At 43.6% G+C, this 27,469-nt stretch overlaps 1 protein-coding gene and 1 long non-coding RNA gene across 10 annotated transcripts in view; one reads left to right on the top strand and one right to left on the bottom strand.

Annotated features, from left to right (window-relative positions):
• LOC130368942 (uncharacterized) overlaps positions 1–10,203 on the top strand; it is a 42,938-nt gene extending 32,735 nt beyond the window's left edge. Inside the window, exon 3 of the long non-coding RNA XR_008892611.1 lies at positions 10,075–10,203. This is a non-coding gene — a long non-coding RNA (uncharacterized LOC130368942). The remainder of the gene's footprint in view (positions 1–10,074) is intronic.
• CACNA2D1 (calcium voltage-gated channel auxiliary subunit alpha2delta 1) overlaps positions 1–27,469 on the bottom strand; it is a 716,537-nt gene that overhangs the window by 611,505 nt on the left and 77,563 nt on the right. The window lies entirely within an intron of this gene.

The raw sequence follows: 27,469 nt of genomic DNA, 5'->3' as shown, positions 1-27,469 counted from the left end.
CCAACCACCAGGCCCTGTAATCACTTCACTACCTGGCTCCTACAGTTCCTGTTACGCCGAGCGCTCCGGGTTCCCGCTCCTCCCCGGAGCGCTCGCTTCACCTCCTCCGCTGCAGCGCCCCGGTCACGTCCTCTGACCCGGGGCGCTGCGATCCTGCTGCTAGCCGGGATGCGATTCGCGATGCGGGTAGCGCCCGCTCGCGATGCGCACCCCGGCTCTCCTACCTGACTCGCTCCCCGTCTGTTCTGTCCCGGCGCGCGCGGCCCCGCTCCCTAGGGCGCGCGCGCGCCGGGTCTCTGCGATTTAAAGGGCCACTGCGCCGCTGATTGGCGCAGTGGTTCCAATTAGAGTTATCACCTGTGCACTCCCTATATTACCTCACTTCCCTTGCACTCCCTTGCCGGATCTTGTTGCCTTAGTGCCAGTGAAAGCGTTCCTTGTGTGTCCCTTGCCAGTGTTTCCAGACCTTCTGCCGTTGCCCCTGACTACGATCCTTGCTGCCTGCCCCGACCTTCTGCTACGTCCGACCTTGCTTCTGCCTACTCCCTTGTACCGCGCCTATCTTCAGCAGCCAGAGAGGTGAGCCGTTGCTAGTGGATACGACCTGGTCACTACCGCCGCAGCAAGACCATCCCGCTTTGCGGCGGGCTCTGGTGAAAACCAGTAGTGGCTTAGAACCGGTCCACTAGCACGGTCCACGCCAATCCCTCTCTGGCACAGAGGGTCCACTACCTGCCAGCCGGCATCGTGACAGTAGATCCGGCCATGGATCCCGCTGAAGTTCCTCTGCCAGTTGTCGCTGACCTCACCACGGTGGTCGCCCAGCAGTCACAACAGATTGCGCAACAAGGCCAACAGCTGTCTCAACTGACCGTTATGCTACAACAGTTGCTACCACAGCTTCAGCAGTCATCTCCTCCGCCAGCTCCTGCACCTCCTCCGCAGCGAGTGGCCGCTCCTGGGATACGCTTATCCTTGCCGGATAAGTTTGATGGGGACTCTAAGTTTTGCCGTGGCTTCCTTTCCCAATGTTCCCTGCATCTGGAGATGATGTCGGACCTGTTTCCCACTGAAAGGTCTAAGGTGGCTTTCGTAGTCAGTCTTCTGTCCGGAAAAGCCCTGTCATGGGCCACACCGCTCTGGGACCGCAATGACCCCGTCACTGCCTCAGTACACTCCTTCTTCTCGGAAATCCGAAGTGTCTTTGAGGAACCTGCCCGAGCCTCTTCTGCTGAGACTGCCCTGTTGAACCTGGTCCAGGGTAATTCTTCCGTTGGCGAGTATGCCGTACAATTCCGTACACTTGCTTCAGAATTGTCCTGGAATAATGAGGCCCTCTGCGCGACCTTCAAAAAAGGCCTATCCAGCAACATTAAAGATGTTCTGGCCGCACGAGAAATTCCTGCTAATCTACATGAACTTATTCACCTAGCCACTCGCATTGACATGCGTTTTTCTGAAAGGCGTCAGGAACTCCGCCAAGATATGGACTCTGTTCGCACGAGGCGTTTCGTCTCCTCGGCTCCTCTCTCCTCTGGTCCCCTGCAATCTGTTCCTGTGCCTCCCGCCGTGGAGGCTATGCAGGTCGACCGGTCTCGCCTGACACCTCAAGAGAGGACACGACGCCGTATGGAGAACCTCTGCCTGTACTGTGCTAGTACCGAACACTTCCTGAGGGATTGTCCTATCCGTCCTCCCCGCCTGGAAAGACGTACGCTGACTCCGCACAAGGGTGAGACAGTCCTTGATGTCTACTCTGCTTCTCCACGTCTTACTGTGCCTGTGCGGATGTCTGCTTCTGCCTTCTCCTTCTCTACAGTGGCCTTCTTGGACTCTGGTTCTGCAGGAAATTTTATTTTGGCCTCTCTCGTCAACAGGTTCAACATCCCAGTGACCAGTCTCGCCAGACCCCTCTACATCAATTGTGTAAATAATGAAAGATTGGACTGTACCATACGTTTCCGCACGGAGCCCCTTCTTATGAGCATCGGATCTCATCATGAGAGGATTGAACTTTTGGTCCTCCCCAATTGCACCTCGGAGATTCTCCTTGGACTTCCCTGGCTTCAACTTCATTCCCCAACCCTGGATTGGTCCACTGGGGAGATCAAGAGTTGGGGGTCCTCTTGTTCCAAGAACTGTCTAAAACCGGTTCCCAGTAACCCTTGCCGTAACTCTGTGGTTCCTCCAGTAACCGGTCTCCCCAAGGCCTATATGGACTTCGCGGATGTTTTCTGCAAAAAACAAGCTGAGACTCTACCTCCTCACAGGCCTTATGATTGCCCTATCGACCTCCTCCCGGGTACTACTCCACCCCGGGGCAGAATTTATCCTCTCTCTGCCCCAGAGACTCTTGCCATGTCCGAATACGTCCAGGAGAATCTAAAAAGGGGCTTTATCCGTAAATCCTCCTCTCCTGCCGGAGCCGGATTTTTCTTTGTCTCCAAAAAAGATGGCTCCCTACGTCCTTGCATTGACTACCGCGGTCTTAATAAAATCACGGTTAAGAACCGCTACCCCTTACCCCTCATCTCTGAACTCTTTGATCGCCTCCAAGGTGCCCACATCTTCACTAAATTGGACTTAAGAGGCGCCTATAACCTCATCCGCATCAGAGAGGGGGACGAGTGGAAAACGGCATTTAACACCAGAGATGGACACTTTGAGTATCTGGTCATGCCCTTTGGACTGTGCAATGCCCCTGCCGTCTTCCAAGACTTTGTCAATGAAATTTTTCGTGATCTATTATACTCCTGTGTTGTGGTATATCTGGACGATATCCTAATTTTTTCTGCCAATCTAGAGGAACACCGCCGGCATGTCCGTATGGTTCTTCAGAGACTTCGTGACAACCAACTCTATGCCAAAATTGAGAAATGTCTGTTTGAATGCCAATCTCTTCCTTTTCTAGGATATTTGGTCTCTGGCCAGGGACTACAGATGGATCCAGACAAACTCTCTGCCGTCTTAAATTGGCCACGCCCCTCCGGACTCCGTGCTATCCAACGCTTTTTGGGGTTCGCCAATTATTACAGGCAATTTATTCCACATTTTTCTACCATTGTGGCTCCTATCGTGGCTTTAACCAAGAAAAATGCTGATCCCAAGTCCTGGCCTCCTCAAGCAGAAGACTCCTTTAAACAACTCAAGTCTGCCTTTTCTTCGGCTCCCGTGCTCTCCAGACCTGACCCTTCCAAACCCTTCCTATTGGAGGTTGATGCCTCCTCAGTAGGAGCTGGAGCTGTTCTTCTACAAAAAAATCCTTCCGGGCATGCTGTCACTTGTGGTTTTTTCTCTAGGACCTTCTCTCCAGCGGAGAGGAACTACTCCATCGGGGATCGAGAACTTCTAGCCATTAAATTAGCACTTGAGGAATGGAGGCATCTGCTGGAGGGATCAAGATTTCCTGTTATTATCTACACCGACCACAAGAACCTCTCCTACCTCCAGTCGGCCCAACGGCTGAATCCTCGCCAGGCCCGGTGGTCTCTGTTCTTTGCCCGATTTAATTTTGAGATTCACTTTCGTCCTGCCGATAAGAACATTAGAGCCGATGCTCTCTCTCGTTCCTCGGATGCCTCAGAAGTTGATCTCCCTCCGCAACACATCATTCCACCTGACTGCCTGATCTCCACTTCTCCTGCCTCCATCAGACAGACTCCTCCAGGAAAGACCTTTGTTTCTCCACGCCAACGCCTCGGAATCCTCAAATGGGGTCACTCCTCCCATCTCGCAGGTCATGCGGGCATCAAGAAATCTGTGCAACTCATCTCCCGCTTCTATTGGTGGCCAACTCTGGAGACGGATGTTGGGGACTTTGTGCGAGCCTGCACTATCTGTGCCCGGGATAAGACTCCTCGCCAGAAGCCCGCTGGTTTTCTTCATCCTCTGCCTGTCCCCGAACAGCCTTGGTCTCTGATTGGTATGGATTTTATTACTGATTTACCCCCTTCCCGTGGCAACACCGTTATTTGGGTGGTCGTTGATCGATTCTCCAAAATGGCACATTTCATTCCTCTTCCTGGTCTTCCTTCTGCGCCTCAGTTGGCTAAACAATTTTTTGTACACATTTTTCGTCTTCACGGGTTGCCTACGCAGATTGTCTCGGATAGAGGGGTCCAATTCGTGTCTAAATTCTGGAGAGCTCTCTGTAATCAACTCAAGATTAAATTAAATTTTTCCTCTGCATATCATCCCCAGTCCAATGGACAAGTAGAAAGAATTAACCAGATCCTGGGTGATTATTTGCGACATTTTGTTTCCTCCCGCCAGGATGACTGGGCAGATCTCCTTCCATGGGCCGAATTCTCGTATAACTTCAGGGTCTCTGAATCTTCCTCCAAATCCCCATTTTTCGTGGTGTACGGCCGTCACCCCCTTCCCCCCCTCCCTACCCCCTTGCCCTCTGGTCTGCCCGCTGTGGATGAAATTTCTCGTGACCTTTCCATTATATGGAGAGAGACCCAAAATTCTCTCTTACAGGCTTCTTCACGCATGAAGAGGTTCGCGGATAAGAAAAGAAGAGCTCCCCCCGTTTTTTCCCCTGGAGACAAGGTATGGCTCTCCGCTAAATATGTCCGCTTCCGTGTCCCTAGCTACAAGTTGGGACCACGCTATCTTGGTCCTTTCAAAATTCTGTGTCAAATTAATCCTGTCTCTTATAAACTTCTTCTTCCTCCTTCTCTTCGTATCCCTAATGCCTTTCACGTCTCTCTTCTCAAACCACTCATCCTCAACCGTTTTTCTCCCAAATCTGTTCCTCCCACTCCTGTTTCCGGCTCCTCGGACGTCTTCTCGGTCAAGGAGATTTTGGCTGCCAAAAAGGTCAGAGGAAAAAATTTTTTTTTAGTAGACTGGGAGGGTTGTGGTCCTGAAGAGAGATCCTGGGAACCTGAGGACAACATCCTTGACAAAAGTCTGCTCCTCAGGTTCTCAGGCTCCAAGAAGAGGGGGAGACCCAAGGGGGGGGGTACTGTTACGCCGAGCGCTCCGGGTTCCCGCTCCTCCCCGGAGCGCTCGCTTCACCTCCTCCGCTGCAGCGCCCCGGTCACGTCCTCTGACCCGGGGCGCTGCGATCCTGCTGCTAGCCGGGATGCGATTCGCGATGCGGGTAGCGCCCGCTCGCGATGCGCACCCCGGCTCTCCTACCTGACTCGCTCCCCGTCTGTTCTGTCCCGGCGCGCGCGGCCCCGCTCCCTAGGGCGCGCGCGCGCCGGGTCTCTGCGATTTAAAGGGCCACTGCGCCGCTGATTGGCGCAGTGGTTCCAATTAGAGTTATCACCTGTGCACTCCCTATATTACCTCACTTCCCTTGCACTCCCTTGCCGGATCTTGTTGCCTTAGTGCCAGTGAAAGCGTTCCTTGTGTGTCCCTTGCCAGTGTTTCCAGACCTTCTGCCGTTGCCCCTGACTACGATCCTTGCTGCCTGCCCCGACCTTCTGCTACGTCCGACCTTGCTTCTGCCTACTCCCTTGTACCGCGCCTATCTTCAGCAGCCAGAGAGGTGAGCCGTTGCTAGTGGATACGACCTGGTCACTACCGCCGCAGCAAGACCATCCCGCTTTGCGGCGGGCTCTGGTGAAAACCAGTAGTGGCTTAGAACCGGTCCACTAGCACGGTCCACGCCAATCCCTCTCTGGCACAGAGGGTCCACTACCTGCCAGCCGGCATCGTGACAGTTCCTCTCCTTGAGCATCCCCACTATCATCATAGGCGACTTCAACATCCCCTTCAATACACCCCAGTCAGCCACCTCAAAGCTTTCAATAATTTCCTTCTTTGGCCTCTCACAGTGGTCCTCCATGGCAACTGACAAAGAGGATCACACATTTAACCCTATTTTATCTCGCCTCTGCTCCATGTCTAACCTCTCGAACACACCTCTCCATCTACCTGACCATAACCTTTACCCATTCTCTTCAACCACCCACCTTTACAGTCCAAATCCCTGTCCACCCATATAGGAACCTCAAACATATCGGCATGGACACACTTCCAGACTCTCTTCTACCACACTCTACCGTAGCCTTTCTTCATGAAAGAGATATAGCCTTTACATTCTACAATACCACAGTCATCTCCTCAACTCAGTTGCCCTTTTCACACATACACAAGACCTAAAAGCATCAACAGACAGTTCTGGAACACTAACACGAAAACAACAGCTTCTAGAGCTGAAGAGTGTTGCTGGAAGAAAACCCATTCCCCAAAAAAATTCACAACATTCTCTCCTCACCTTCAAATCTGCACTCACTTCTGCTGAACAGAACTATATCATACTACTGTCATATCTTCTCTATCCAACAGCTCCAGAAGACTCTTCAACACCTTTAACTCTCTTCTCTGTTCCCTGCTGCCCCCCCCCCCCCCCACACACACACACACACATCTCAGAAGATGACTTTGCTACATACTTAAAGCTTTCTCTAATGGTGTTGATCTTGTGTTTGAATTTACAGTCCCAACAGCCTATCTTCCTACCCATCCAGTGCTCTTACCCCATAATTCATTTCTCCACAGTTACCAAAGACATGTTATTCAAATTACTTTCTACTTTGCTACACACTGCCTGTGACTTGACTCAATCTAATCCCACCTCATTCCCAACCTGACTACAGTATACATTCTAGCCCTAACACATCTATTCAATCTATCAGTAAACAACGGTCTTTTTCCTTTATCATTTTTGGCTCTCCTACTGGGATTCCTTTTTTTCCTCTTTCTTTTTGTTACACATCTGATACATATTGGCTGATATCGGTCATAAGACCGGAACATCCATCTTGATATGGTATCTCATCCAGGGGTCAAGTCCTGGGGAAAAAAGCATGGGAACTCTGTTACTTAAGGGCTGGTCTCACAGGACTCCTATGAATGGGAACGGTACTCCAGCTGTGGAAAAAGTGCAGGAACTCAGTTCCCACGCATTCCTGCAGGACTTGAGCCCTGATCTCATCTGAATTTAACTTGTTCACTTCAAACTGGAGGAACTGAATCCTTACATTGTTTGCTGTGATGCGATGAAAAATAAAAGATAAACAGAGTAATAATTGACTATTGAACACGTCAGAAGGAGCGCTATTGATTTTCCTATATTTAGTTATTGGGCCTAACCAGCCCACAATAGCACCCACAAAAGGAATGGAGTGTTTGGTGTATTTATGAATTCTGAGGACAAAAACAGTCAGTTTTTTTCCCTATAACAACCAATCACAGCTCAGCTTTTATTTTACCAGAGCTTGTTACGTTGGCGCCCAGTCTTCAGCTCTCTTCACTTGCTTTGAAAACAGAAAACGGGTCAGAGAATCCTTGCTGTTCACATAGGTTCAGATATCAGAAGTGGGACATGGCATGTACTGTGGAAATAAACTTGTCTAAGGTGGAAATAAACCTTAATCAAATGACACTGCCTATTAATAATATGCTACATCCGAACTATATATACTTATTATTTTTATCCAATATGAAAAAAAGTCAGATTTTACTGACAACACTACATATTAGCTGGTAAAGAAAGGCTTGTTTAACAGACTGTAACTGAGATTCTGACAGCAGGCCAGCTACAATTCTGAGGCACAGTGCCAGCTATGGGAGTGAGAAAGAGAGGTTGTAAGGTAATAGTCTTCAACTGTATCAGTACACTTGTTCCAGATCCTTATAAATACAGATTCAAATTCTATTTTCGGAATATTACCCATAGCCACTATAACCCAACCTCCCAGTAAACAATATGGCTATTCCCATATGCATTTGTTGACAGTGTGCTGAAAGAGGCCTAGGTGGCATTCAGCTACCGAGGAGCAGACATTGAGCGCTACTGCTGTGGCTCAGAGAGACAATACACAACAATGAGCAGTGGGCCTGGACAGATGGCACATTAATTAATAACCACACTGCTCTGAACTTTGGCAGAAGACAGATGTTAGTATGTTCTAGCTGAAAAATCCATGTTCACAATCACTGCTACAATGCTCTCAGAGTGAGACATTTTATTATCACACACATACTGTGCAAACATATATATATATATATATATATATATATATATATATATATATATATATAAAATAACCACCATGGTGGTCAGCTGGATAATGCATCATATTCAGAGATCCCTTGCTCTTTCCCTTATTGCTGTTCCAACACCAACTGGATCCCTGCCGATTTCTACTTCTTGGCGTCTTTTTACTGAATTTTATTCCCAACGGACTACAATTTAAACCACATCCTCTGATTCTGAGGCTGTTATTGTATGATTTGCTCTGCTCTATTTTTTATTGCACTTACTCCATTTTTTGTGTGACATTTACTATTGGATGTATTGCACACTACCCGCACCCTTCCTGCCCAAAGCATTTATGGTGCTTACCACAAAGACAACATTGTAAATGTACAGAATTTAGTGATAAGGGGTTAACAGCATCTACACATAGATAATCATTAATTTATTGTTGAAATTTCAGTAACATTGCTGTCTGAGATGTTGACAGCATTGGCTTTACATCAGCCTATGTGCACATAAGGTAAAACACAGGTAAGGCAAAACACATTATCACTGGGATCTAAATACCTAAACTTCGGCAGGTTATTTTTCATGAAACTGATTTCACACAACTTTTTCTTGGCTTTTTGTTTGGCACAAAAAAACTGCCCCCCCATTTTTCACTGTGTATTAGTATAGGCGTTTTTATTTTTTTCAGTGATCATCTCTCAATGATTTATAGTGAAGTATGGGGAAGAGGGGGGCAAAAACGGAAGGGTCTATGGGAGGAGAAAGTCAAAAGTGTCATTGAAAAAATGCCATACCCTCAGTATGGTTTAATTTTGAAAAACCTCCACTCTGCCTAAAAACGCCACCAAAAAACTAAAAATACAGAAATACAACCAAACAAAAAGGATTATGTGGCTATGGTGTTTCATATTTCCCTATTGCCTCTTTTGACAAAAATGCTAAGTGTAATCTCAGCCTAACTTTGGAAAACATTACAGAGAACAGAGAAGTATTGGGCCTCTGTAATTGCTCCTTCACATAGTGTTATATCCTGGCATCTTAAACTGCAAGAAAACCACATAAAAAAAAAACAAGTGATGTTTGAAATGTAAAATATGTTGTTTTTGCATGTGTTTTAGGTGGCATCTTTTTAATGCCAGAAAAAAACACCATACCCAGAGCATGCTGGATTACAATAAATAAAGAAATCAATAAACGGTAAATGATCAAAAAGTCTACAAACCAAAATGCTTTCTATGAAGGGCATTTTATATTTCAATATATCTTAAAGTTATATTTGGAACATTATTAAAAAGCCACAAAAGGTGTTTTTGACAACAACAACTGTGTATGAAACCAACCTAGTAATAATATTGTCCATACACTGTGCATAATCCCATTTATAGTCTGCTTTATAGTCAGATCAATCACAACCAAAGAAGAAAAAGAAAACAAAAAAAATATCTTAAGAAATATATTTGCTTACATACCATTAACATAGCTCTATAAATGATGAAACTAAAAGGTTGTAATTTCTACTAGTCCACCTTATAACAATTTATAGAATAGATGAATAAATCACCGTTTAACTAGTTTTTATATATATATATATATATATATATATATATATATATATATATATATTTATTTGTCAGTCTGCACCTTTACATGACCAGATGGTTCTGCATCTATCAGCTGTCTATCTGACCCTTACATAGCCTGTACATGGCACCCGCATGTCTATTGTTATGCTAATTAGGTTTTTATTCTTGTCATGCCAATTATCCATGATGAAATTAAGCAATAAAACATTCTAGAAACGTGTAAGTGTGCACTTGCCTTTTAAGCGCTAGTTAACACAGCTCTAACATATTCATTTCCAATGTGAGCATTGTTTATACATTAGATATATTCATTTGAGAAATGTATATTTGGCTCAGATGTCTGCTAATGGCCTAATGTAGCTGTGTGTACTGCATTTTTTTTTTTTTTTTTTTTATGTAAAAATGTGCAAAATAAATTTCATTTTACTTCCAGGTTGTTATTTAATTTGTAACTGGAATAGCATTTTATTTTTTTCCTAGGCCAGTGAAACTGTTCAGGGTCACAAATTCACAGTGTGTCTGAGTGCTCAATATACCTTAAAAAGACAACACATTGAAGAGCAGTCGGTGACATTTCTATGGCAGCTCCCTCCCTTTTGCTGTTATTCTTTCCTATCTTGACACATTCCTCATTAAGCAGCAATGTAAAGCGGTGTAATTAAACAGATGTAGTAGTCATTAACCAGAGTTACCCGTTCTTCTATAAATTCGGGATGTACAGAGGGGGCTCAGTGAGCAGTGGGTGAACCTAATTGCCCAGGGATTCCTAAGGGAGATGTACAAATAGATCAAGACATCACAAGAGTGAGAGGTTGGAGTTGTGACATAAGATTGTTATCACTCTCTCGTTTATCTTGCTACATTGAAAGTTAATGGTGGCAGGAATCAGTCTTGGGAGAGACCATAAATACAGCAATGTCTGTTCCTGAGATGAAGCACGCCGCTGCTTTGTCTGGCTTTTGGTGACGTTTTGATTAACACTTTACATAAAGCAGTGCTTTATATGAGCAGCTGCTTAAAAGACTATCTATTTAAGTGAAAACACGGCTCAGAGTTTCTCATTTCGCTTTCTCAATTACTGGTAGGCATATATAGGCTGGCACTGTGACTACTGCCTAGGAAATCATTCTCCATCAGGCATTTTTGTAAATTAAAGATTTGAAAAATATTAAAGAGTTCTTAGAGCTAAAATGTATCTTAACATTGATGTTTCCCGATTTACAACAGCAAGAGGGTCACGTGCAAGGTCATAAAATCTCTGTAAAAGGTTTTCTTCAGAAATCTCTGCCATTAACAATCTTTCAGATGGACCAATACAATGGCCCTCATTTACTATTGCAAACCCGACATGTTTTATCGGGTTGTGCGCCAGATTCTGTTGCATTGCGCCATAAATTCTGTCTATGCCAGATTTTGCGCCAGAATTTGCGCCAGAATTGAAAGAACCTCGGCTAACGTGGTATTCAAAAGGGGAGTGTTCCCAACATTTTCACAAAAACCCAACATATTTACGAAGGTTTCCACATAAAATGTGGTGGATTTGAGCTGAGGAAAACCAAACAGATCAGAGCATGTGTAAAAAAAGCAAAGTGTAGGGAAAGGGGAAAATGTAGAGAAACCTTAGTAAATTCCGTGGAAAATAAATTGTTAGGAATTAAAACCCACAAAGAAACCTACACTCCACTCTTAGTAAATAAGGGCCAATATGTACAAAATACTTTATTCACATATTGTAAAATACTCCTGAGTTTTTATTTATTTATTTTTTATTTTTTGCATTAATTCCTGCTAGTGGGCACAAAGCCCATGTAGAGGCACATGAAGTCCATGCAGCTCTGTGTGGAGCTGCTCCTATGGGCACTGTATTAAAGGAAAACTGTCATCAGTGTCACCGCACTAACCTGCTGAAACAGACAGTTGGCTTGGGTGACACTGATGACAACCATACTTACACATCATGATCCGTGTTCCTGGTATCTTTCTCTGTGCCCTCCATACAGTTAGCAGGCTTTGGGCTCGGGCGGGGCTTTGTGATGTCACCGCTGCTGCTTCTATGCTGGGCCCTGCTGCCTGCAGGCATAGGGAAACAGCAGCAGTGACATCATAAAGCCCCACCTTTGTCCCAAGCCTGCCGGCTGAATGTAGGGAACAGATGGAGCACGGATCGTGAGTATGGTTGTCATCACTGTCATCAGGTTAGTGTGGTGACACTGATGATAGTTTTCCTTTAAGAGAGATACAGGATGTTGATAAATGGTTGGGTTGAATGCACTCTTAATAAATGAATAACTTTACATGCATAGTCATTAAAGGAAAACGGTCAGCCTGTCCTGTTCACCCACACAAAACCCAATACACTGGTTTATAGTGTGGGTGAACAGGAGACCAATGAAGGGTCTCTGACTATTATATGTACCTTTACTCCGCACTGGAGGTGGGCCTGCAGGCTCAATTTGAATATTTATTGTCACTGGTCACGTAAGCGCTCAGTCGGTGCAGCTTTCACGTGACCAGCGACAATGAATATTCAAATTGAGCCGCCGGGCCCGCCTCCAGTGCACAATTCACAGAAGATGGAAACAGATCTTCGGAGGGACAGATCTCTGGAGTAAAGGTACCTATAGGAGTCAGGGACTCCTCATCGGTCTCCTGTTCACCCACACTATAACAGTGTATTAGGTTAAGTGTGGGGGAACAGGCTGACCATTTACCACATATTGTTTGGCAACAAACTATAATTTTATCAAGTTATCTAGGATATTTACTTTGTACATGACAAATAATGTTTCCAAAGTTACAGTTTACTTAGTTTATTGTTCCCTATATAATAATTTCAGTGGGTCATTGTTTCACATCACAAAGTTGACTGTGCCTTTAAAGAAGACCTCTGATCATGATTAAAAACTTGAGTTTTTGACCATAACCTCAAGTACCCTGATTGTAAGACTGCCACATCTGCCCCCCCCCCCCCCACACACACCCCTTATAGGGCATTTACTATTTGGTTGACTGCACTTTTCTGCAAATAGTATGGTGAGTGAGAGCCGGGTGTAAATGTTATGCTCTGAGCATATGAATATAAGGCTAAGGAGGAATGAACTGGGCTCAGTCTACTATTCATGGGAGATTGTGCAGCCATGACTAAATGGGGTATGCCACATACAGTTTCAAAATAATCAATGCATAATTTTATGATGTTTTACTTTGCCTCATTCAAAAAATTATATATCTGAATGTTAAAATTATATTTTTTGCTTTTTTTTTTTATACATTAAAATGCCAATATTGCTTAAAGTGGTACTGTCATGTAGCATTATTATGTGTACACATTACTGGTCAACTATGTTAATGATTTGGTAATACATTAGCACTGTATTAGAGATATAAGCAAATTGTTGCTGCACTGTGTTCCTATATACCTGTTAAATCAGGTCCTGCACATTCCAATAAACTGATTTAAAAAGAAACAAACAAAAAAGATTAATCCATAAGGTAATTGTCCAGATTATAAGGCATGTTAGAGTTCACAGTTCTTCAAATGGAGTAGCACAGAAGGCCTAGACTAGTGTTAAGTGTTCTTATATAAGTATGATTTCTCTATTTTTTTTTTGTTTGCTTCTAAGTACTATTGACTATATTATCTACTTCAAAGCAGAATAAGTCACATGGAATCACTTAATTTCCACCACTGCTAATCCATTATCCAAATTTTGTCAGAGAGATTCTCGATCGATCCCACATTACACATGGCAGACTCTGCACCTAATAGAAACTGACTTGCTTCATTGGGGCCATACTGCCTTCTTGTCCCTCTGCCAGCATCTTAGATTTCATTTATTGATTTCAGATTCCGAGCTGCTTTGGAGAGTGCTAGAATCTCAGCTCTTCTCAGATTAGGTTGTAACAGAACATTACAATAAAGACAGCACCTTTCATTCCATAGTGGGGGTCATCTACAACAGACAGTTTCAATGTAGCTTCATGCTGTAGGAGTAGATTTTACCCACGAGTGAATGTTTGGGTGGTACAGACAGAAGCAGTGCAGTCACTAAATGCTCTTGGCTTATACGCCGAATGTGGTTTTTGTCATATGAATGGCTGGTATGTATCAGCTAACCTTTTTTAATGCCACTGTAAACACAGCCAACTGGTTTTCAATAAAAAGACATCCCACATGTCTCATGATATTCTTTTTTATTTATTTTTTTACAATAGGGGTCATTCAGTGACCTTTGCAACTGTATGTAGAACATTTTTATTAGAGATGAGCGATGGTACAGTGATTCGATTCTGCACGAACCTTGCGGCTCGGCGGTTGCTGACTTTAGCCTGCATAAATTAGTTCAGCTTTTAGGTGCTCCAGTGGGCTGGAGACTCTCTCCTAGGACTGGATCAACCTTTTCTAGCCCACCGGAGCACCTGAAAGCTGAACCAATTTATGCAGGCAAAAGTCCGCAACTGCCGAGCTGCGAGGTTCGTGCAGAATCGAAGTTCTGTAACTTCTCTAATTTTTATGCCTCTGATGTGTATGTGTATAGGACAGCAGGTTTTTCTTGTGCATATTTTGAAACTATACTATAAATACAATGTAAATATAGCCTTACAGACATTCCCCTGATGTATATACTAGTTCTTATTTATATTTTTATATGGGTGCAGATAGGCTCCAGCAATACAGTAAGACCAGTAAATACAATATTTAAGTGTACAGAAATACGAGTATAGGAGCATCAGTTAAAGGAAAACTGTCATCTTTCTTCCCCCGCACTAACCAGTGGCACTGGCTGGTAGTGCATGGGACGCTAATTAGTTTCATGCTTACCGTGCCCGGATCCGCCACGCCGTTCAGCGTAAATCTTCTATTTTCGGTATATTCAAATGAGGTTCTAACTGGCACTCTGACGTCAGTGCCGGACCGCAGCGCCGCCCAGCTCATCAATATTCCTCCCCTCTCTCTTCATTACAGAGCAGGGAGAAGAGGGAGAGGCAGAGGGAGGGAAGGAATATTTATGAGCTGGGCAGCGCTGCGGCCCGTGCACTGACGTCAGAGTGCCAGTTAGCACCTCATTTGAATATACCGAAAAGAAAAGATTAACGAACGGTGCCATGGATGCGGGCACGGTAAGGATCAAACTGATCAGCATACCCCGCACTACCAGCCAGGACCGCTGGTTAGTGCAGGAGGAAAAAGCTGACAGTTTTCCTTTAACATAAAATTTTATCTAGAAATCCTAAGTTCTAATTACATTTTGCTGGACTTAAAGAAGATGTCCTCCGGTAAAAAAAAAATTTATCCCCTATCTGCAGGAAACAGGATAAAAGACTGATTATGGGAGTTCGAACCGCTGGGACCCACCCTGCAATCTCCCGTATTTGGCCCCCAGCTTTGCTGAAGGAAGGAACCCTTCACTACCAGCACATCAGCTGGTGAAAACATGCCCCCTCCATTCATCTCTATGGAAGAGGCGGAGACACAGCGTTTGTGTGTCTCCACCTCTCCCATAGAGATGAATGGAGGGGGTGTGAAACTAGCTCGAGCAGAGCAGAGCCCAGGCCCCGTACGGGAGATCACAGGTGGTCCCAGCAACTGGACCCCCGCGATCAGACATTTATCCCTTATCCTGTACATAGGGGATAGATTTCTTAATGCTGGACATCTTCTTTAACCAGAAAAATACATTTACTTAAAGTTGGTGTGATGAGATATAGCACTTTAAAAGTTAGAGCCCTAATATTTCTGGTGTAAATTGCAAGGTATTGTGCAGAACTGTAATAAGGACCACAGTAACATAGTTACCAATAGGTAATAGACTGCACTGAATTTAATTCTATAGTAACTATTTTCTTGCAAGAACGTTCCTGACATCTTAAACTTATCAGATTTGCTTTTTGTCAACAGAATTTAAAGCACGAAAAAGTCAATAGTCCTACCCCTTACCCCAATTAGTATAGTTACTATTGGTTCTTACACAGACTGATTCAGACTTAATAAAAACTATTATTTTCAGATGTTCAGGTTTTAGTGTAATAATCATTATTAAAGCAAAAACTAATAGCAATAAACTGACCAAACTGAAAACTAAATCTCTGCAACTAGCGTCCAACTCCCCAGTGTTTCTCTTGGGATTGCAAGATATATGTTAACAACATTGGATAGCAAGCCACAAGGGGATTGTGGTGTAATTAATGGGGGGGGGGGGTTCAATGGAGGGGCACATTTATTTAGATAATTTTGAGCTAATTGTTGATAATGTTTAATATGCCATGTGTTTCAGTTAAGATATTACATTTTGATATTTCAGAGCTCCCACTCACATACCTTATTAGTATGTACCGTATTTTTCGCCCTATAGGATGCACCGGTATATAAGACACACCCAACTTTAAAGGTGCAAAATCTAGAAAAAAAAAGATTCTGAACAGTGATCGTCAACCTGCGGACCTCCAGATGTTGCAAAACTACAGCTTCCAGCATGCCCGGACAGCCGTTGGCTGATGCTCTGGACGTCTTCTTCCCCGGGATCCAAGCTCTCCGTCGCCGTCATCACGTCGCTACGCACGCCACTCCTATTGGATGATGGGACGGCGTGCGTGACGACGTGATAACGTCGAAGGATAGCGCCGGCAATGAAGGGGATCCCGGCAAGGAGCAGACACAGAGGATGCAGGTAAGGTACCTCCTGGTGTCCTGTAAGCTGTTCGGGACGCCGCGATTTCACCACGGCCGTCCCGATCAGCCCGACTGAGCAGCCAGGTTAGTGTCACTTTCCCTTCAGATACGGCGGTCAGCTTTGATCGCCACATCTGAAGGGTTAATACAGGGCATCACCGCGATCGGTGATGTCCTGTATTAGCCGCAGGTCCCGGACGTTGATGGCCGCAGGGACCGCCGCGATAGGTGTGTGTATTCGCCGTATAAGCCGCACCAACTTCCCCCCCCCCCCAGTTTGGGGAAGAAAAAGTGCATCTTATATGGCGAAAAATACGGTATGTTGTTCCCATTGAAAAAGAAAGCACAGAGCATTCATATCTAATTCTATTATTATTGTATGAGCTTTTTCTTCAACCAATTGTTCATGTATTTTTAATTTTCCTTGTCTATATTGTAACAGTTGTATCTCTGGTTATACAAAATATGCAGTGCAAACAAGGGCAGCATGTTAAATCCAAATACCAAGCTCTTATTCATGTATATAAAATATTTTGCTTTAAAGCAGACATACAGTATACATTTCCCAAGTACGCAAGGTCTCCACAAGGAAAAATCAGTCACTTTATCATTTTACATAAACACCAAGAAATTACTAAAAACAATTCAATTCTATTCTCTATACATTATTTATTGCATTTTTTCCATTCCTCCAAACAATTTTTATAAAAATGGAAACAATTTCTGGAAAAACAAGTATCCTGATTTCTAACTTTAGTAATATTATCAATGTTTACTATGTCTTACATGGAAAAAAGTATTGGGACATCTACACATTACCCATACAGGAACTTGGGGGTATCACATTCTAAATCCATAGGCATTAATATGGTGTTTGTGTCTCCTATGGAGTTAGAACAGCGTCTTCTCATCTGGGAAGACTTTCTGTCAGATTTTATGGTCATTATTCCCCATTCATCCAAAAGAGTATTTCTGAGCTCATGAGGCCTTTCACGTCTGACAATTGCCCTGTGTAAATTGTCCTTTTACCACGCACCAAACGTGTATATAGTCGGTCAGTGCTTGAATATTTTCTGCTCAATAAAATACTTGTTTTTAAAGGGAACCAAGCATCAGATTTCACCATATATAACACATGGCAACGCATTATATATGGTAAAATCTTCATCCTCATCATCCCCGGGAGTCATCTCTGCCCCCAGCGATGGTGAAGATATGAAGTTTGTACATTTCGTTAAGAAGTTCCATGAACAGGGAGCTATACTTACCAAGTCCCATCAGCTGCACTGTAATCACTCCCTAACCACATGATTGACAGCCCGCCTCACCACTATGCTCCATCTGCTTCGTGGGCAGAGCGGTGATGTGGGCTGTCAATCAGGCAGTGAAAGCATGGTTACAGCACAGCCAACGGGACTAGGTAAGTATAACTCCCCGCCCTAGGGACTACTTACAGGGGTGCCAAAGGAGACTTTCAAACATCATATCTTCACCATCCCTGCCAGCAGGAACGTCCCCTGAGGATGGTGTGGATGAAAATTTTACTTTATATATGGTAAAATCTAATGCTTGGTTCCCTTTAACAAAAAATCTTTAGAAGTTTAATGTCTGTATTTATTATTCACTGCACCAAAAAATTCCAGAATTTACAGAGATTTACACTATTCATATCAGATCCTTCATCCACTGGGGCACACAATCTAATGCCTCCACAGTATGAGCAATTCCAGGGATAAAGGCACATCCACAGTATGGCCCATTCCATAGAAAACCAATTTACTTACCAGTAGGTTTTTAAATTGTCAGAAGAAACTGGATAACACCCATATAAATACAGTAGGAACAAACATTGACATCCAAAATTTTGACTGTGAAAGGGCATGATACTCACTACACGTATCCTGTTATTTCTTTAATCACAATCTAAATTTAGATTGTGAACCTCATTCCAGACAGGGACAGATGCCAATTTCTGTGAAGTGTAGCAGAATATGTTGCCACTATGTAACAAATTAAAATAAATTAATATAAATTTGTGTTGTACTTAACTAATTTTAGTGCATTATTCCATCCAGTCCATTTGTCATTTAAAGCTAGGTTCACGCTACGGAATTTATGCCTGTAATTCCGCTTTGAAATTGCAGGCAGAAATTCTGCTTACTAAAATATATAGTATGGTGAATGGGTTTCCGTTCACAAATTTCGGAATTTGTGAAGCGGAATTTGTGAACGGAAAATCCGCTTGAAAATTTCCGCTTGAAAAATGGCGTTGCTCATTCTTCAGGCTGAAATACTCACGGAACACATTGCAGTCTATTGGCGACTGCAATGTCCGCGCGGTCCTAGTGCCCACTGATTCAGCCGGTGCTGGCCCCACTCAGAATCTCTGTGCGGAAATTTTCAGCGGGAAGATTCTGCAGTGTGAACCTAGCCTAAATGTTCCTACAACTCTTAGTTTTCTTACTGTTTTTATATAGTAATTGTAAAGTAAAACTCTTAAACGGGTTATCCACCATAAGGTGATTTTAGTACGTACCTGGCAGGCAGTAATGGACATGCTTAGGAAGGATATGTGCTTGTCTTGGGCTAAATGGCTATGTTGGGAGATTAGCATAACACTGTGGCTAGCTTTTTGTGAACTTGTATTTCCTGTTTTACTTATGTTTTTTTTTACTACAAATCCCACAATGCCATTTTCCTCCCTCTCACACATCAGCCACCCCACCAATTGAAACAAAAGACCTGTGGTTTTCAATCAGGGTGCCTACAGCTGTTGCATTAGTTGCAGATTGATCCCTCCACCCATTGAAGCAGACAGGTGCCCTGTCATCAGCTAACTAGTGAGTCAGGTCTCGGCCGCATTGCAAGCTGGGAAAAATCCGAGATAACAGTCATTTTGTATGCTGGTAAAAATAAATATTGGAGTGAAAATCACAGAAGAATTGTGAGAAAACCATCACACACAGGTACAGACACTATATTATGAACTACACTAACTTTACAGCCCCTGTAGCATAGTCAAATAAAAAAATACTGGAATACCCCTTTAAGTCTTGTATACTTCCCCTGCCTTATTAAACTAAATAAAATCTTTGAAAGTAAAAAGGATCATACAGTTTAACGATTAAAACAGTGATTCTCAACCTTTTTGGCGACTGTACCCCCAAAAGGGTGAAAGTATATACGTGGGTAACGCTCACGCGTAAATTTGCGTGGAACTTACGCGTGAGGGGGTACCCGTGGACATAATAAGTCATAAAATGATTTATTTTCATAATGGCATGTGCTTACCTTTATACTAATGCAATACTTAACCCCCTTGTGCCATTATTTCCCACTCCCTCTGTTCCCCTTTTTCCATCCCCCCCCCCCTCTTAATCCCCTTGTGCCATTATTATCTCATATGGCAAAAGGGGATCAGAGGGAGGGGGGGAATAATGGCAAAAGGGGGATCAGAGGGAGGGGTGAATAATGGCACAAGGGGATCAGAGGGAGGGGGGAATAATAGCACATGGGGATTAAGATGGAGAGGGGGGAGAGGGATAATCATCAACCCCCCCCCCCCCATATTAATCCCCTTTTGCCATTATCCCTCTCCCACTCTCCATTTTAATGCCTTTGCGCCATTATTTATCTCTCCTGTATGATAGTATTCCCCTGTGCTCTCTCCTGTGATATTACTCCTCTGTGCTCTCTCCTGTCCTATCAGACAGAGTGCTAGCCCACCGTCACTTACTGGACTTTGTCCATGCCTGCGCTTCAGCAAAGCCCTGATTTTATAAGCCATGATTTCTATAAAAAGGAAACACAATTTTCTTATGAAGTACAATAGAAAGGTTAATGTTTGCCAAGATGTACAACATATGTGTTGGATGGCTGCTGTTATGGCAAATAAGATCACTGGGTGCCTCAAAAAACTATACACGATAAGAACAGAGATTCAATGCTTTTTAGAACAAAAGAAAACTAATGGAAATTATATAAGAAATATCTATAAAATGTAAGACTATAAAATTTAATAAATAAACAGTAACATAAAAACATCAGCATGGATAAAGCATATATTGACCATTGGCTCCGGATGGTAGGTGGGCAATATACAGTCGTAAATGTTGGCACCCCTGAATTTTTTCTAGAAAATGAAGTATTTCTCACAGAAAAGGAGTGCAATAACACATGTTTTGCTATACACATGTTTATTCCCTTTGTGTGTATTGGAACTAAACCAAGAAAAGGGTGGAAAAAAAGCAAATTGGACATAATGTCACACCAAACTCCAAAAATGGTCTGAACAAAATTATTGGCACCCTTAACTTAATATTTGGTTGCACACCCTTTGGAAAAGAATAACTGAAATCAGTCGCTTCCTATAACCATCAATAAGCTTCTTACACCTCTCAGCCGAAATGTTGGACCACTCTTCCTTTGCAAATTGCTCCAATTCTCTCTTATTGGAAGGGCGCCTTTTCCCAACAGCATTTATAAGATCTTTTCACAGGTTTTCAATGGGATTTAGATCTGGGCATATGTATGGGGTGGGAGACCGAAGATATTGGACACAAACCCAGCTTTCTGACACTAAGCTGTATAGTGTGACCCAAAAACCTGTTGGTAATCCTCAGATTTCATGATGTCTTGTACACATTCAAGGCACCCAGTGCCAGAGGCAGCAAAACAACCCCAAAACATCATTGAACCTCCACCATATTTTACTGTAGGTACTGTGTTCTTTTCTTTGTAGGGCTCATTCCATTTTCAGTAAACAGTAGAATGATGTGCTTTACCAAAAGCTCTATCTTGGACTCATCTGTCCACAAGACATTTTCCCAGAAAGATTTTGGCTTAGGGTGCGTCCACCCTAAGGGCTCCCTGCAGGGATTTTAAAATGGACAATGTATATTAAAAGCGCTGTGGGGGGCAATATATATAGCGCTATATATCTTGCCCCCCAGCGCATTTATAACCCCTTAACGACGCAGGACGTATATTTACATCCTGCGCCGGCTCCCGCGATATGAAGCGGGATCGCGCCGCGATCCCGCATCATATCGCATCGGTCCCAGCGCTCATCAACGGCCGGGACCCGCGGCTAATACCACACATCGCCGATCGCGGCGATGTGCGGTATTAACCCTTTAGAAGCGGCGGTCAAAGCTGACCGCCGCTTCTAAAGTGAAAGTGACCCGGCTGCTCAGTCAGGCTGTTTGGGACCGCCGCGGTGAAATCGCGGCGTCCCGAACAGCTGACCGGACACCGGGAGGGCCCTTACCTGCCTCCTCGGTGTCCGATCGGCGAATGACTGCTCCGTGCCTGAGATCCAGGCAGGAGCAGTCAAGCGCCGATAACACTGATCACAGGCGTGTTAATACACGCCTGTGATCTGTGTAAAAGATCAGTGTGTGCAGTGTTATAGGTCCCTATGGGACCTATAACAATGCAAAAAAATAAAAAATAAAAAGTGTTAATAAAGGTCATTTAACCCCTTCCCTAATAAAAGTTTGAATCACCCCACTTTTCCCATAAAAAAATAAAACAGTGTAAAGAAAAAGAAAAATAAACATATGTGGTATCGCCGCGTGCGTAAATGTCCGAACTATAAAAATATATCATTAATTAAACCGCACGGTCAATGGCGTACGCGCAAAAAAATTAAAAAGTCCAAAAAAGCGTATTTTGGTCACTTTGTATACCATTAAAAAATGAATAAAAAGTGATCAAAAAGTCCGATCAAAACAAAAATCATACCAATAAAAACTTCAGATCACGGCGCAAAAAATGAGCCCTCATACTGCCCTGTACGTGGAAAAATAAAGTTATAGGGGTCAGAAGATGACATTTTTAAACGTATAAATTTTCCTGCATGTAGTTATGATTTTTTCCAGAAGTGCAACAAAATCAAACCTATATAAGTAGGGTATCATTTTAACTGTATGGACCTACAGAATAATGATAAGGTGTAATTTTTACGGAAATATGCACTGCATAGAAACGGAAGCCCCCAAAAATTACAAAATGGCGTTTTTTTTCCCGATTTTTTCGCACAATTATTTTTTTTTCAGTTTCGCCGTGCATTTTTGGGTAAAATGACTAATGTCACTGCAAAGTAGAATTGGCGACGCAAAAAATAAGCCATAATATGGATTTTTAGGTGGAAAATTGAAAGGCTTATGATTTTTAAAAGGTAAGGAGGAAAAAACGAAAGTGCAAAAACGGAAAAACCCTGAGTCCTTAAGGGGATAAAGATATAACCCCCGCCAGCGCAAAAATATATATCCCCGCAGTATAGATATGTGACCCCCACCGGCTCATTTGTAATATAACCCCTGCCATGTATATATATGTGACCCCCCCGCAGGCACATTTATAATTATATACCCCCTGCCGACGCAATTATCAATATATACCCCCCGCCAGCGCATATTTCATTAATGCAGCGCTATCTATGAAAAGCTATCTATTTTACCCGCAGAGCATCGCTCCAGCCGCCGCGGGCGCGATGCTGCTGATAGAATACTATTCATACATAGCGCTGCAGGGGCATATTATATAGAAGTGCTGTAGGAGCCAGATATATAGTATTATCTGGCCCCCACAGCACTTCTGTATACTATGCCCCTGTATAATATGCCCCCGCAGCCGGGGAATTACTACTCCCATCATGGAGCAGACTTGTTTCCATGATGGGAGTAGTAGTAGTCCCACAACACTGTAGGAGTCTGCTGATGTCACCTCTTCTGAGCATGCTCAGATGTAATTACGGATATTTTAAACCCGGGTGCAAACGGATGACATTAAAGGTTCATCCATTTGCTGTAGACTTCAATGTTAAAATTATTATGTCTGTGTTTTCTTCCGTTTTTTTCATAGAAGAATAAATACTGCATGTGCCGTTTTTTTCTTCCATGAAAAAAAAATGGAAATGAGTGCAGACGGGTGCAAACGGGTGCACACGGATGTAAACAGACTGTAAAAAAATCCCATTAACATGAATGGGATTTTTTTTAAACTGTTTTTAATCCGTTTACAGTCTGCAAAAACGGAACTGAAACGGGAATAAAAAAAACGGGGACAGACGGCTGTGTGAACAAGCCCTTCATTTTGGCAAAATGGGTCTCCTGGGTCTCCTGCCATAGTGTTTCATTTCATTTAAATATCAAAGGATAGTTCATGCTGACACTGATGCTCCCTGAGCCTGCAGGACAGCTTGAATATCTTTGGAACTTGCTTGGGGCTGCTTATCTACCATCCGGACACCTTTCATCAATTTTTCTCTTCCGTCCATGCCCAGGGAGATTAGCTAGAGTGCATTCAAACTTCTTGATAATGTTGCGCACAGTGGACAAAGGCAAATCTAGATCTCTGGAGATGGACTTGTAACCCTGAGATTTTTTATATGTTTCCACAATTTTGGTTCTCAAGTCCTCAGATGGTTCTCTTCTCTTTCTGTTGTCCATGCTTAGTGTGGCACACAATGCAAAGACTAAGTGAACTTCTCTCCTTTTTATCCCCTTTCAGGTGTGATTTTTATATTTCCCACACCTGTTACTTGCCCCAGGTGAGTTTAAAGGAGCATCACATGCTTGAAACAATCTTATTTTTCCACAATTTTGAAAGGCTGCCAATAATTTTGTCCAGACCATTTTTGGAGTTTGGTGTGACATTATGTCCAATTTGCTTTTTTTCCTCCCTTTTTTGGTTTAGTTCCAATGCACACAAAGGGAATAAACATGTGTATAGCAAAACATGTGTTACTGCAATACTTTAGTTCCTAGAAAAATGTCAGGGGTGCCAACATTTACGGCAATGTCTGTAAAACTTCTAAAAACAGAAGAGTAAAAGTAATATAGACTTATACATTAATGATACAGGAACGATGTGAATAGATAAATAGTGCAACAAAAAGCAATAGTATAGATGGACACCTGGTTGATCATTCTAATGTTAAATTAGTGTATACTAAAAGAATACAGCCATCTAATACCAACTCAGAATTTATCAATCGCAATCACCAGGGAGTCAGCAATAGCCGTGCCTGGTCGTGAGGCTAAAGCTTGCTGATGGATATTGTCATTGACATTCCCACGGATAAGCAATAGTAAAACTACTCCATTATTGCTCAAGCTTATTCATTGACTCCTATGGAGTTCAATAAAGAGAGCTAATGGCAAGCACATATACCACCAAGGGCATACGTACCATATGGGCAGATATTGTGGCTGCTATGGGGCCCTTTTTGGTCCCATTCCTTTTTCTATTGGTAAAAAAAAAAAAAACTGTGCATAACTCCTCTCTCCAGTTATCTGCATTGGCAACAAATCAAGGTGGGGGACCAATGGGTCATGAATTTCAAAGAGAAATAAAAAACAGACCTTTTCCTTCCTGGGAGACAAAATCAGAAACCATAATAGGAGGAATGTTTTGACCTTTGATTCATTGCCCCCTCTCTTCTATCCCACATTGGCTTGAGGAGTTTGTTGGACCCTAACCTTCTTAGGCTGCTGCAAAGAAATTCTGAGCAGATTTAGCTTGTGTGCAGATTCAGCCTCCCAATTATGACTAATGGCTAATTATAACTGAATGTTAGATTTAAGGAAAATCTGCAGATGGTTCCACACTGTGTATCTAGTTATAGCCCCAGACCAGGTAGAGGTTGAAGCACCTTCACAATCACAGCTTTAAATTTGTGAAATTCCACTTGTGAGCTACACAATTAGCATTTTCTTTACATATGAAAATGAGAATCAAATAGCCACATGGCAGGGCCGATCCCCTCCAGTGTCCAACAATGCCATCCCCAATAGCACACAGACTGTCAGCCAAATGCAGAAGAAGAAGGCAAGCAAGCAGTGGCTGGAGACTAGAGGCAATGTTTTAAAATTTGTGTACAAAAAAAAAATATGACCAACAGTCAGTGAACCATATAGCTAATTTCTTTCAAAAACAACTCCCCGTCTGTCTCCATGTTGGGTGCGGTTTTACAACTTGGCTTAATTCACTTCAATGGAACTGAGCTGCAGAACCACACCAAACCTGTAGACTGACAGGGAGCTATTTTTTTTTATTTTTTTTTAAAGAAAGTAGCTCTGTTTTTCTATTCCTGGATAACCCCTTTAATACAACTCTAATCCTGGCAGGAAAAATCAGCGCTGCTGTAGACAAAGGTGCACTCGTATCTTCTTGTGGTGATGCTCAATCAAACAGACATACAGTCATGGCTGTAAATGTTGGCACCCCTGAAATTTTTCTAGAAAATAAAGTATTTCTCATAGAAAAGGATTGCAGTAACACGTGTTTTGCTATACACATGTTTATTCCCTTTGTGTGTATTGGAACTAAACCAAAAAAGGGAGGAAAAAAAGCAAATTGGACATAATGTCACACCAAACTCCAAAAATGGTCTGGACAAAATTATTGGAACCGTTGCACACTGTAACGCCGAGCGCTCCGGGCCCCCGCTTCCCCTCCAGAGCGCTCGCGGCATTACTCCTCTGCTTGCAGCGCTCCGGTCTGCGAGTCGGACCGGGAGCGCTGCTCTATGTCCCTCGGCGGGGATGCGATCCCCGCGGCGGGACGTGCCTGCCCACGGGTCGCATCCCGTGTCTCTAACCGGCCTCGTCCTTCTGCTCAGTCCTGGCGCGCGGCCCCACTCTCTAGGGCGCACGTGCGCAGGGTGTCTCAGATTTAAAGGGCCAGTGCACCATTAATTGGTGCCTGGCCCAATTAGTTCCTAAGCACTTCCTACTCCATAAAAACCCACTTCCCCTTCCTGTCCCTGCCGGATCTTGTTGCCTTGTGCCCTGAGAAAGCATTTCTATGTGTTCCATTGCCTGTGTATCCAGACCCTTGCCGTTGCCCCTGACTACGAACCATTGCTGCCCAGACATTCTGCTACGTCTGACCTTGCTCTTGCCTTGCCCTTGTGTACCGCACCTGTCTCAGCTGCCAGTGAGGTTGAGTCGCTATCGGGTGGAACGACCTGGTGGTTACCTGCCGCTGCAAGTCCATCCCGCTTTGCGGCGGGCTCTGGTGAAAACCAGTAACCCCTTAGATTCCGTTCCCCTGGTACAGCCCGCGCCATCTCCTCACTGATACAGAGGATCCACCACCTGTGTCCTCTCCGCATACCAGTCCGGATCCTGACACACACCCTATGGAAAAAAGTAACTGAAATCAGTCGCTTCCTATAACCATCAATAAGCTTCTTACACCTCTCAGCCGGTATGTTGGACCCATCTTCCTTTGAAAACTGCTCCAGGTCTCTCTTATTGGAAGGGCACCTTTTTCCAACAGCAAATTTAAGTTCTCTGCGCAGGTGTTCAATGGGATTTAGATCTAAACTCATTGCTGGCCACTTCAGAACTCTCCAGCTCTTTGTTGCCATCCATTTCTGGGTTCTTTTTGATGTATGTTCGGGGTCATTATCTTGCTGGAAGACCCAAGATCTCAGATGCAAACCCAGTTTTCTGACACTGGACTGTACAGTGCGACCCAAAATTGGTTGTAATCCTCAGATTTTATGATGGCTTGCACATATTCAAGGCATCCAGTGCCAGAGGCAGCAAAACAACACCAAAACATCATAGAACCTCCACCACATTTCACTGTAGGTACTGTGTTCTTTTCTTTGTAGGCCTCATTCCGTTTTCTGTAAACAGTAGAATGATGTGCTTTACCAAAAAGCTCTCTCTTGATCTCATCTGTCCACAAGATGTTTTTCCAGAAGAATTTTGGCTTACTCAAGTTCATTTTGGCAAAATGTTGTCTTGCTTTTTTTAGGTCTCTGTGTCAGCTGTGGGGTCCTCCTGGGTTTCCTGCCATAGCATTTCATTTCATTTAAATGTCAACAGATAGTTTGCACTGACACTGATGCTCCCTGAGCCTGCAGGACAGCTTCAATATCTTTGAAACTTGTTTGGGGCTGCTTATCCACCATTCGGCTGTCCTGTGTTGACACCTTTCATCAATTTTTCTCTCACACACAGGGAGATAAGCTACAGTGCCATGGTTTGCGAACTTCTTAATAATGTTGCAGACTGTGGACAAAGGCAAATCTACATCTCTAGAGATGGACTTGTAACCTTGAGATTGTTGATATTTTTCATCAATTTTGTTTCTCAAGTCCTCAGACTGTTCTCTTCTCCTCTTTCTGTTGTCTATGCTTAGTGTGGCACACACACACATGCAATGCAAAGACTAAGTGAACTT

This window comes from Hyla sarda, chromosome 4 (genome assembly GCF_029499605.1).
Source record: "Hyla sarda isolate aHylSar1 chromosome 4, aHylSar1.hap1, whole genome shotgun sequence".
NCBI classification, from domain to species: Eukaryota; Metazoa; Chordata; class Amphibia; order Anura; family Hylidae; genus Hyla; species Hyla sarda.
This window is presented reverse-complemented; position numbering and strand designations above follow the sequence as displayed.